This window comes from Notothenia rossii (assembly GCF_949606895.1).
Source record: "Notothenia rossii genome assembly, chromosome: 2".
NCBI classification, from domain to species: Eukaryota; Metazoa; Chordata; class Actinopteri; order Perciformes; family Nototheniidae; genus Notothenia; species Notothenia rossii.
Genome location: NC_136904.1, coordinates 36,516,260 through 36,528,843, shown reverse-complemented (window position 1 = coordinate 36,528,843; position 12,584 = coordinate 36,516,260). Strand labels below are relative to the sequence as shown.

Here is a 12,584-nt window from a genome sequence, read left to right as displayed (position 1 = left end):
AAATTCAAGCACTTTTCCAACCTTAAAAACACCTCGTAAAATTTCAAGCATTTTCAAGGATTTCCAGCACCCGTACGAACCCTGAAAAGAGACATGTAATGGAAGCCAAAGGTTCCTACATAATTTTACACTGCTTCAGTTATGATATTCTTGAATGTGATTTAGTGCTTTAAAAGTGACTGTATGTGGGTTGTTGAATTCACCCAAAAATCTGAGCTGAATGCAAATAGACAGATGGAGAAAAGGAAGGAAACAGACTCAGAGAATGGGACACTGAGAGCACACCAGAATAGCGTAAGTAGATTAAGGGCATACCATTTAAAGTGAGTGTCTGACACCAGCAACATAGCCGACTAATTCATCATGATTTTTCAGATCCCCTAGTAGCTGCTCCCGCTGTGTGTTATTGCCTGTTTGTCAGTGGGATGTCACGCCATGTTCCCCAGGGTGCATTTGATCTGACTCACCCTCACAGCCCTGGCAGCACGTTGTCTCTCATAAAGACCCAACACAGTCTACTCATGCACTTTGGTAGCGGCTAAAGATCATGAAAAGCTAACCCTTATCCACAGGGTCGAGCTTAAGAAATGATTCATTCGCCACTGTTATTAGAGCATATAAAAGCCAGGAGCAATGTACCGATACACTTTTGCGGATTTTTCACTATTTGGCTTCGGGTACATATTTAAGATGTGTAGCCTTATTTTATTGGTTCATATTCTATTTAACAGGCGATTTGTAAAAGCCTCCTGTATATAATGCTCCATGATGCATTAAAGTTGCATTTTAACCCCATTCACAAACTAAATTACAACCACCGTTCCCTCCACGTTCCAGTTGTTTAAGGCCACATTTCCTTTCTGCAAAGATGCAAACATGATTTAAATATGCGCTGTATAATACATTTTAATTATAGAATAGTTGCGTAAAATGTACGCTGTGTAGTGCACATTCTTAAACTGTAGAATGTTTTCAGGTCAGCTTCAACATCTCCGAGTCACTTCTACTGCAGGGAATTGCATGCTTTGCAAAATGGCAAAGATTATGAAGGGAAGGGATAAAAATGATATAATAAAACATGTATATGCAATAAATAAATAACACGGTAATATTTTATGAAGATTGTAAGTTGTACAGTTTTATTTTACAAACATATGTTTTGGGAACTTATACTCAATGATAAATGTAATGGTTCTGCGGAAGCCCTGATATGCAAACGGGGGATAAAAAAAAAAAATCTACTGACCCATATCACCAAAGAGAGAAAAAAAAAGACATCCGTTAAGTTCCGACTTTGAAAATGTATCTCTTAACCAGTTAAGCCCCATGCCCCCGGTATGGGCCACCGGGAAAAGTCCAGAATCTCCCGATGGCCAATCCGAGCCTGCTCAACTCCGCCGCCGCAAACACCCGCTGTTGCGAAGCAGTCCACTACCGCCCACGAGGACCCAGGTTCGATTCCGGCCTGAGGTCAAAATCATTTATTTAAAAAATAAAAAATAATAATAATCTCCCGTTCATCGCGTCGATTCTCGCCCCCACACTTTTAGAAACGCTGGTTTTAATCCAATGTGTCTGTGTCACTTTGAAATGATTACTGTTCAATAACGGAAGTTTCATATCAGCTGCTAGGATAGCTACTAGTGTATGACAGCTTCCGTTTCCGGGGCATTCTGGCTATGCATCACTCATTAACCAATGGGTAATGTTTAGATGGATTTTAATCTATCCAATCTATTGGCTCTAACGGTTTAAAATAGGTGTCAATCATCAAAATCGACCGAGGGGGGCCAGAGTTATGGAAAATGCACCCAAATGACCCCAGGTCAAATGTCACTTATTTTGCATCAATCTTGATACAGGGTACTTATTATATGTTGTAGTTTTAATTCCTAAAGCTTTTAGTCTACTATCCCATCATTCAAGGGTGGTTTTCACTATAAGTAATGTTTGTTTTTGGACGGACACTATAATTTACATTTTTTTACTATGTTCAATCTGAATTTACTTTAAAATAAAACAATTCTATATTGATTCTGACACTTCTACATCCAACTCACAGATGTAACCTTGCTTTGAGAAAAAAAAATATTAATTGACTCCTTTTAGAAGTGAAGTTATAGTCATTTTTTCTGGGAATGTCATTTTCGAGCCTGAGGCCTGAAAAACAGGCTTGGGGCTTAACTGGTTGAATTGTCGTCTTACTTATATACCGTAAATGTCATATACTGCTGTTTGAAATTGTTTGAACATTTGATCTGTTGAATGGAGTTTGTTAGATATTTTCTACTCCAAATGACTCTAATATCATGCATTTCCTATTTGATACAAGTATTAACTGCTTATTTTTGTGTATGTAGCTCCTTTGAAACACATTTATCCATACTGAATCACGGCTTAGTGGGTTAGTAGCACCAGTTCAATCCGCCCTGACACCCACTGCAGTCAGCATGCTGTTGTGTCCTTGGGCAAAACACTTCACTCTAAATTGCTCCTGTACGTATTGTCCACAGTATTGAGTGTAAGTAAGTCGCTTTGGATAAAAGCATCTCATAAGTTACTTGTCATGTAATGTTCAGAGCTGACGTCAAATATCTTTAGATAACCTTATATAAGCCTCCATGTGGAGACAAACGGTAACAACACTGCAGGCTATTCATAGGCCTAATTTGTGGAGCATCTTATTTTCTCCAGCTGTGGAATAAATTGATGCCAGGAACATAACATTTAGAAGGAACAGAACTATGAATAATATACATGCACACAAACATAGCTATGAAACTGCAACCATACAAAAACAAACCTGTCTCATATCCCAGGAAGACAAGGGTAGTGATATGTAAAGATGGCATTCACACTCATAACACATTCATGTTTTTTTTGCAAATGTCATGCATGCACAGAGTAAGAAAGGGGAGCCTACAAATCCAGCCCTAACTGCATGTGAAAGCGCAACATGCCCGTGTGCCTTTCTGCCTGCAGACCATACTCTGGACGTCAATGATGCAGAGGCAACAAGACAGCTTCTGCAAAACACAACACGCCACATCTCTAGCCTAAAACACAGTAGACTCATAACTGTGAATAAATATCAATTTTTCTTCTCTTCTACTCTGCTTTCTGTCATGGTTTACCTCCAAGTGTCCAGCTGAGAGAGAAAAGGTGTGATTGAAAGATATAGAAGTGGAACAACGAAAAACAAAGAGAAAAAAAGTGATTTGAGTAGATATACGGATTTCAAACAAGCTACACTTTATAATAACTCTTGAAATAAGTAAGACATCAGGATGCTAGAAAAGGTGACACATGTGTTGAAATTAGCAGAAAAAATACCAACGTGTTATTGCTTGAGGAATTAATGTTGTGATTTCACACCATTATTGATATGAATTCAAATCTGAATGGATCCCATGTGATTCTTCAAACAGTAGTTACTGGTTATTGTTGAAACAAGTACGGTACTTAAAGCTAAAGAAACCTTACCCTGACTCTAACCTGGTAATTAAGCTTAGTATTTTTATAAATGACCTAATTATGAGATTTGCTAACCAAGTAAGAAAGTAAAATATTAATAAAATAAGATTCATCATTTTACACAGCAGCTCCTGCTACTTTATTCTCAAAACAAGTTCAGTAAGAATTTTTGGTTAAGTATAAGGTGGATGGTATAAGAGGAGTTTTTGCAGTGGATAGATGTTATAAAGCTTTGATGGGAAAAAAGGACGAGGTGAGAGAAGCAGCCAAGGATAGCGCCAATACATAATTAATTTTGCAGTTTCTTCGGCCGTTTAACCCTGCGAGGCACTGAGTTTACCACTAGCCCCATGAATAGAGAACAACATTTGATTTCTCCTGGCTGAGGTTAGTAAACAGGTACACTCGGAAACTGAAAGTCTGTTAATTTACTGCCGTCACGTCTCCCAGGGAAATAAAATATGCTCCACATCAGTTTCCAGGTTGTACTGCTTGAAAACTCGGTCTAGCAAAGGTGATTTCTCAGATTTACTGAATTGTAAAGACAGACCAATTAAAAACACCTGTTTGTTATGATGCCTTCCTTTCAAATGAACAAACATACATTTGGAAGTCTCACTCATCAGCAGGCAGCTGTTTTTAGCAAAAAAGCTCTAACAAACCATCAGATAGCAAATAGACACAGTTAGCAACAAGCCGGTAAACATCGTTGAGCAGTTAGCACCTATAGAGCCAGACATTTCCCTCAGGAGTTGTTCAAGAAAACACAGAGTAGATATCGGGCAAGTTGCCAGAAATATTGATCCGTATACTCTAAATGCTGATGTTGCTTTTAACTGCTGGATTTGAAATAAGGTGATAGTTGCCAACTAGTGACTATCATGACCAATAAAGCCCTGGAAGAATCCACTGACTGATATCAGGTGCGTCATTTAGCATGGGTTTGGATTGGGCACCTGATAAGGCAATGTATTGATGATGCCAAAAAACGTCCCCATCCTTAGTGTTTTAAGGTGGTATTATTGCTGGTTCTGCTGTTCGAAAGACAACCAGGCTGCTTTCCGTTTTCACGTCATATCCATGGCTAATTACCTAATCGGTAGAAATAATGCCAACTGAATGTGGGTCCAGAACATTCTCAAGTCCCAGAATTCTTATTGAGTAAATCTCTGTCCGAGGTTTACTCTATTTTAGCCTTCTTTGCCTCCACCTTAAACACAGCTCTATTTCTTTTGGGGTTTCTACAGTGCCTCCAGTTGTTCCAAAGTCCTCCATTTCTGCTTACAACAGATAGCTAGCTGCACAATGGTTGACGCAATTCTTTTGTGCCATATATTTTGAGCATTCTAAGTATTCATTTTCTAGGGAGATCGTACCCGGTAGACAGAATTGCATTGTTAAAGTCCATGAAATGTCCAAAATAAACGTTATTCTGTGTTAATAAATCGCTTCATCACTTTTCACTGTTTTATTTGACATATCAACATCAATGATTCTTTCCATAAATACCCCCCAAATAACATGAAATGTGTGCCACTTTCCCGTGTTATTCCGCTCCGGTAGCGAAAAGCTTGCCAGCCATTAACCCAGATGTGTGACGTCACACGTGGCAAACACCAGCCTCGTCTGGATTGTTTGTTTTGTATCCTTCCGCTATTTTCGCTCAACATATGTGTAACCGGACCTCGCTAAACTTTTTTTATCTAACAATTCATGATGGGGAAGCAATGTGTAGTTGTGAGCTGTGAATGTTTCCTGATTGCTATAAACATTGATCATGGGTGCTGGAAGATTGTGCACAAAACTCGGGTCAGAATTAAGTTACTACAGGTGTTATGCCAGCTTGAGCTAAATGTCACCAGAGTACAGTGAACTTGCCTAGTGACTGAAATATATAAAAGTTGAAGTGAAATAAGTAAGGCCAAAAATGAATTACGTCTGAATATCTTTATTATTTGTACCACTTTTCATTATTTGTGGGCTCGCACATATACCAAAATAGACTAATGTACACTGCAATAAAGATCAAATGTTACAAGTGAAAAATTAACAAAAGAACCCTTTTTTATTTATCAAACAGTAAATTAATACAATCTTACAAACTTGTGATTTGGAAAATGTTGTTATATTTACATGTTTCTTTGGAAAAATAATATTGTAAATTATGTACTTTGTAAATTATTTACATCACGCGAAACCATTTTAACCAGTTCAGCTGCATGACTTAGCCTATGTCAAATTACAGATTTGGCCATTGAAATCCCTGATAGCGGCCTCCCGGTTCAGGGTAAGTCTTCCGTATCTCGGTTACTGCACATGCAGGCAGCGGGACTCTGATTTTTGGGCCGAGTACACCCCAGCACCAACGTACAAACTGTCGATAAGCTTTATATCGATACTTCCTAATGAAAAAAAAGTATACAGATTATAAATATATTTGGAGAAAAATAAAATGCTATGTAGTACTATTATGTAGCAATGGTTACAAATTGGCTTATAACATGATATTTGTATTTTACTTATAAAATAAATATGAGGTTGTACATGACTGCTTGACAGAATCATAGACCTCTTATATATTTCCTCACATGTGTAGTTGTTTCTTTTCCCAAGCATACATTGAACTTGCATACACAGAAAAAATAAAAGCCAAGCTGTTTTTGACTGCTTGAAAGAGTTTAATCTTTAAAAGTGTACCATATCTGTAGCGACTAAAAGTATTATATGAAAGCAAAGCTGCAATAGGCAGTTGGGTCAATCAATATTTACTTACCGGTGTAGTGGGCCATCAACTGCTCTGTGTTGTTGTTTGTATTGAAGAGACGCTATTTTCAGTGTCCAAACACTGAGACAGCCTTCTCTAAAGCCTGGGTGGCTAATAATGCACCTTGGTTTCTCGTCGGTGTCTTCTATCTGGCAGAGTCCTGCACGGGTCTGATTTTCAAGACCCGCTACCGCCCCGCACCCGTGACGTGCAATACCGAACCCGCCCGGCTACCCGCACATATTGCCAATTAGTTCCGCAACCCGACCCGACCCGCCGGCACAAGATCCGCAACCCGACCCGAACCCGCATATATATAAGCAGTGACAACGTGCAATTATTAACACACGCAGTTGCATATTTGGCTCAAAAAGCCTGGGATGTTGTTTATCTTCTCCATCTAGGATGACACCAAAAGCCTCCCAGACGTTGGATTTCGCTCTTGAGGAAGAGTTATTGAAAATGCTGTATTCTCCGCTAGAGAGCTTCACCTCAGCCATTCAGAATGTGGTGCGCTCAGCAGCAGATAGATTCACTGCAGAGGTTATGATTATGCTCGGTCCCGCGGAGGAGAGGTCTGAGGATTTAAACATTAAACTAAATTATTATTGTTTAAATATATTTATTATGCAACACCCGCAACCGGACCCGCATCATCTTTGTTTTACCCAGAAGCGAACCCGGAAAAAAGCGTTTGAAAAAATACCACCCGCAAATCACCTTTTTTGCGGGTCACCCGTCGGGTACCCGCGGATACCCGACCCGATGCAGGACTCTGCTATCTGGTCAGTAGGTTGCAAACTGTCTATTTGTTCCATCACCTGCCAGATCTCTCTGCAGCATACACATTCATCTGCAGTGGGCATGCTTTCACAGCATTGACATGTACACCTGAATATTGTACATAACATTAAAAAAAAACAATATCTGCCGGACGTGTGAGGAACAGATGACAAATTAAGATCGACATTTAGTGCAGGTCAAATTAAATAAAACAGAATTTACCATTCAGTATTGCCGACTCGAGTCTCGCCGGCTGCGGAATCCGCTTCTCTTTCACAAGTTTCTGCCTCGTTGTTCGATTGCCGGGCAGGAGGCTCGTAGGCTACTGATAAGGCAAGATGCGTTGAAGTGAAAGGCTAGCTGGTTCACTCTGTACTTCTGTAACTGAATCCAGATAACCCACCGAATCTGAGCTTGAATGATCGCTGTCGCTGTCGCTGTCTGAAGTTGTCGCGTTGCTTGCCATTTGGAGTGATTTGATCAAATGGCAATGTTTGCCACGTGTGACGTCACCGCTCGTTCGGGAGTGATCGGGGGCGTACTCGGCAAACTTCGGAACCAACATCGGTTTTTAACGTATATGTCATTTAATTATGACCAAACTTTAAACATTTTTATTTATTTTTATTCTGGTGATATCTAAACTACATGTTAAAAAACACCTGTGTTAGATGCATTACATGGCCTTTAAAAAAAAGGCTTTTAGTATAAACCAATAATGTCATAACATTCTGCAATCAACATCTACTTCATTATAAGTTCAAGTAGCAAAGCATTGTTGTTGTGCAGGAAATCCTGACAAGGGGCAATATTTTTTAGTAGTGGGTATTTACAGTACAAGGTCTTTTATAAACCTTTTTGCACTCAGAGGTGTAGGCACCAAGGATCCTGTAGTGCTCTTGTGAGATACATGAAACCGGCTCAATGATTGCGCTGAAGGCATAATCAGCACAACACAATGGGAGGCTGTGGCTCAGTGGATAGTGCGCTGAACTTCGAATCAGGGGGTAGCAAGTTCGAGTCCCACTGCATGTCGTTGTGTCCCTGGGCAAGACACTTCACCCCAAATTGCTCCTGTGGGGATTGTTCACAGTCGCTTTGGATAAAAGCATCTAATAAGTGAAATGTAATGTAATGTAATAAGCCATTCAGATGTTCTTCCATTGGGTGGTCATAAGACTGCACTGCAGACCAGGTGCAGTAGCCTTTACTTTGATGCTGATTTAGTTGGATTCATTTATCATCTCTTTCCAATCTTCCAACTCTGTTCACTGATTAAACTGAGCGCACCCAGATTGCATTAAAACTGTCATTGTTATTGTCAGTTCTTCCATAACCTCATTAACAAGTTGTGCAGACCTCAAATTACATTTCAAAAGGCCAAGAAAATATAGTGCCTCATAACTGTGACAGCAAATACCCAGGCTTACATTTTTTTCAGAAATAAAGTAGAAGTAAAACCATTCATTTGCATTTATTTAGACCGCATGGGGCTGGAACCATTAAACTAAATGTTATAGGCTTTTTTGTTAATGGGCTTCCCGCAGAGCAGAACCTGCTACCTTCAGAGGCGGGGCGCACAACAGCTGTCACGCTGCCTACAAATCCAGTTTCAACAGAGTGTTATGGAGATAAAAGTAATCTTAACAAAATATGCAGCCTACCTGAGGGAAGTCAAGCTTTGCACACGCATTTAAATTCATGAAATCAATGCTGGCAGCACAATGGAGCTGCATGCATTCATCCTGTTTTACTAGGGAGAAATATCACACCACATCTGCTAACACAAGTAAGATGATTCTGATATACTGACATTCTATATACAGATTTACATTGTTCTCTGTTTAAACCCAATCAAAGACAATTTATAATTCCATAAGGAATTGATTATATTTTTTAAAATACCTGATCTGCTCTTCAGCCCTTAAGAAATCCAATGATTGCCAACCAGGGCTACTTGTACCCGGGGGATGTTCCTGCAATTGCATTTGTATGAAGAAAGATTGAAGTAGCTCAATCAATTTCATCTAATAGAACGAAAGATGAACTTGTTATTGAAAATAATTGAATTTATCGAGTCCACTAAAACACTTGAACAATGCTTTTTGTGACCAAGAGTTCTCGAGAACTAGTAGGAACAGTACAGAGATAGATAACAAAAAATGATAAATAATTGAAATAGTTAATAGTAAAAAAAAATGTGATTTAATAGTTAGCCTAAAGAATGGATAAATAGTTAAATTACGTAAATAAGGTGGATAAAATAATGTGTGAAAGGAATGGATTCAACTTGTCCAACTCCAAGTGGTAGTACTATGAGCAAAACAACTCAACAGATCTAAATGTTGACAGTTCAATTGAATAAAGAGGAATACCGTACCATCCGATAATATTTCAACTCCTACCTATTTGGAACATTAAAGTATTTATGGCGATGATGAATGGGTATAAAATATAAGGTAATCTGACAGGTCTGATGCAGGACATCTGACAAATAGAAAAGGATGGTGACCACTGATTTAAACCATGATAACTGAATGACAAGACTGTTTTAATTAATATGAACCATCTATAGTTGGTTGGTTTTACAATTAACATATCAATTAGTGCAACAGACCCATTATTAGGGGACTGCATGAGGATATGGAAATTAAATAATGATGTGTTCTTGTGTAAGTCTGGATATTTAAGACCTCTAACAATATGAGGAAAACTTTACGCAGAAGTTAAATGTCAAAACACTTAAGTGCAATAAAGTCAAAGTTTGAGAGACTTATAGAGTTGGCATTCCTCGTGTTAAAGAATAATAGCATACCATAGAGAGTTAAATCATGATATTGAAGCTCTTTTTCTTTAGTGTTCATACTAGCTTACATGCTGGTTTTTATTTTTGGTATTTTTTTTGTGCTTTTTTCTCTGTTTTTGTGCTTTCTGCTGATCTTTCTCCCTGCTATCTATTTGATTCAGTCTAGCGTTCCTAACACCTCTCAGGACCTATCTTCCCTAGTGCGCCTTGATCTCGCACCATCGTATCAGCCAAGCTACAAAGACAGAATCCAGCCAACAGGAGCACAATGGAATTTATCAATCCCCACTGTACAGCAAAGAGAATGAACATCAGACCATTGTGTGAGTATCTTTAACATTCATCCGAGTGATCCTCAGATATGGATTAAACCAAATACATGATCGGCATTCACAAAGGCAGCTCTTAGAGAAAATGGACTTGGTTTAATCCCTGTCTGCAAGACTGTCCCAAGGCAAGGTAAGAACGGATGGTTGCTCCTGTTTGGGTCATGATGGATGAATTATCAATAGCTCACATGAACAACACAACAACGTAGGAAGCAGGACTGGGACAAGAAAATTGTGAGCAGAAAATAAAGGAGTAAGCTGTGGACTTACATTAGTGCATTAAGGGGTTATGGCTCCTTTGATAAAAAGCAATGAGATTTTTCTATTGGCTTTTGAAATATTGCAGAAAATAGAAATCTTTGGCCAATCTTCAGCCAGATGATCTTCACATATTACCAGCAATTTTATCATAAATGCAACCGCCAGAAGTAAAAAGCTACCATGAGGCCATAAACGGACTACACATCACATCACCACCGCTAAGCTAAACTCGGCTAATATTTGTCGTGATGATGTTTTTTAGTCTTATTTAGTCACTTGTTTAGCAACCACTTATTATTGAAACTAAGAAGTTTCGGACATTCATATTTTAAGTGGGTAGTACATAATCTGAAAATTACTTTTGCTTCCGTTAACCACAGACCTTATTTTAGATATCTCACTAAATACAATTTTTTTTTATTGAGACGAGGGAAACTTGAAAGGTTAAAATGAAAACGTATTTATGGGTTCTAGGACTCTTTCCTGCGCCGCTCAATACTAATGAGCCATAGCTGCTGTAGCTACACAATAGCAATTGAGATCCTTCTCCATTAAATCAACACAGTCTCACTCCATGATAGTCCAATAGCAACGCTTGGTCAGGGTCATTTGGCGGGCAGTTGTGACGGCGGCAGTTAAAAGCAATGTGAGCGATGTCAACAATAACTATGTCCTTAAATTTAAGTCTGAGTACGAAATATGTCTCAAATAATGTATGTACTGTCATTTCCCCACGTAACCATAACAGTCTGCAATGAAATGGTTGTCTCCTGTGCGCTTCACTTCCTCCTTGGCGCACTGGTAACTTTCTCAAAAAATAAAGTGCGCACGAGAAAGTTTCTTGTGCTTACCAGAAAGTTTCTCATGCACACGAGATACTGTTATCCTGACTTTTTACTTTCTCTCTGTTTTTTGTTTTTTTTCATGTCCCTTTAGGGGCTCCGTAGGAATGGACGCTCACATTGCCTTTAACTGCCGCCGACATGGACCGATGCGGTGCTTCCCTGAGCGTCAAATACCATCACCGATGGGAATACATTGCAATCAGTTGAAAGCTCTTTGCGTCCGTTTATGAAGCTGAAGGAGACTCGGTGCGTCACAACTGCACGCCAAAGGACCCTGACCAAGCGTTGCTACTGGACTATTAGGGAGTGAGACTGTGTTGATTAAATATGTGCAAACTGGGGACAAGACATTGAACCCCAAATTGCTCCCAATGGGCGCCTTGAGCATTGATGTATGACTGTGTGAATGGGTGAAGGAGAGGCAAATTGTCAAGTGGCTCGTTCGATTAGGTGGAAAGGCATTTCATAAAGTGAAGTCCATTTAATATTCTTTTGCAGGAACACATATCATCACAAAGTCATCACAAAGTCATCTCCACCAATATTCCACAAAAACAGCTCTATCACAGTGACAGAAAGACAGAACAATGAATGCATGTATTTCCTGTAGTCTCATATTCAGTAATGAGTCAAAGCAAAACAGGAAATCTCTTAGTATACTTGAATTACATGCAAAGGTCAACGGTACTAAGGTGACAGATGGTTTATAAATATGGATACTGTGGGGAATAATATTAAATCAAGATGCATCTGTCTTATGTAATGCGGGTGCGATCCATTTCTTACACTGAACAATAAATCAAAACACAACATAGGTGTCAAATGTTTGACTCCCGTAATCAACTATGATACCAGCTCAACTCAGTATACAAATCAAAAGTTATACATTCCATTTATCTATTTCAAGTTCGCACTAAGTAGCTACAAGTAGCGAGAACAGCTGTCGCTCGTTTTTTTTATTGATTTTTATAATGTTTAAAACATATGTTCACATACAACCATTGATTACACTTGGTTGCAAGATGATTTCATTTTTGCAAATGTTGTTGTTCTTAATTCCCTCAGCAGGATCAACTTAAATGAGTTTTAAAGTCAAAGAACATGAGTAAAGCTAGAAGAGAACAATTTAAAGAGGACATTATAATTTTCAGGTTCACATTTGTATTGTGTTCCTCTACTGTGACCTGTCTCCATGCTTTAATGTTCAGAAAGCTCTTTATTTTTCTCATACTGCCTGTGCTGCAGCACCTCTTTTCAACCTCTGTCTGAAAGCAGAGCCCAGTCTGCTCTGATTGGTTAGCTGGCCGACTGTATTGTGATTG

General features: G+C 39.0%; 1 protein-coding gene across 3 annotated transcripts in view; it reads right to left on the bottom strand.

The window, feature by feature from the left end:
* phkb (phosphorylase kinase, beta) overlaps window positions 1-12,584 on the bottom strand; it is a 192,431-nt gene that overhangs the window by 100,673 nt on the left and 79,174 nt on the right. The window lies entirely within an intron of this gene.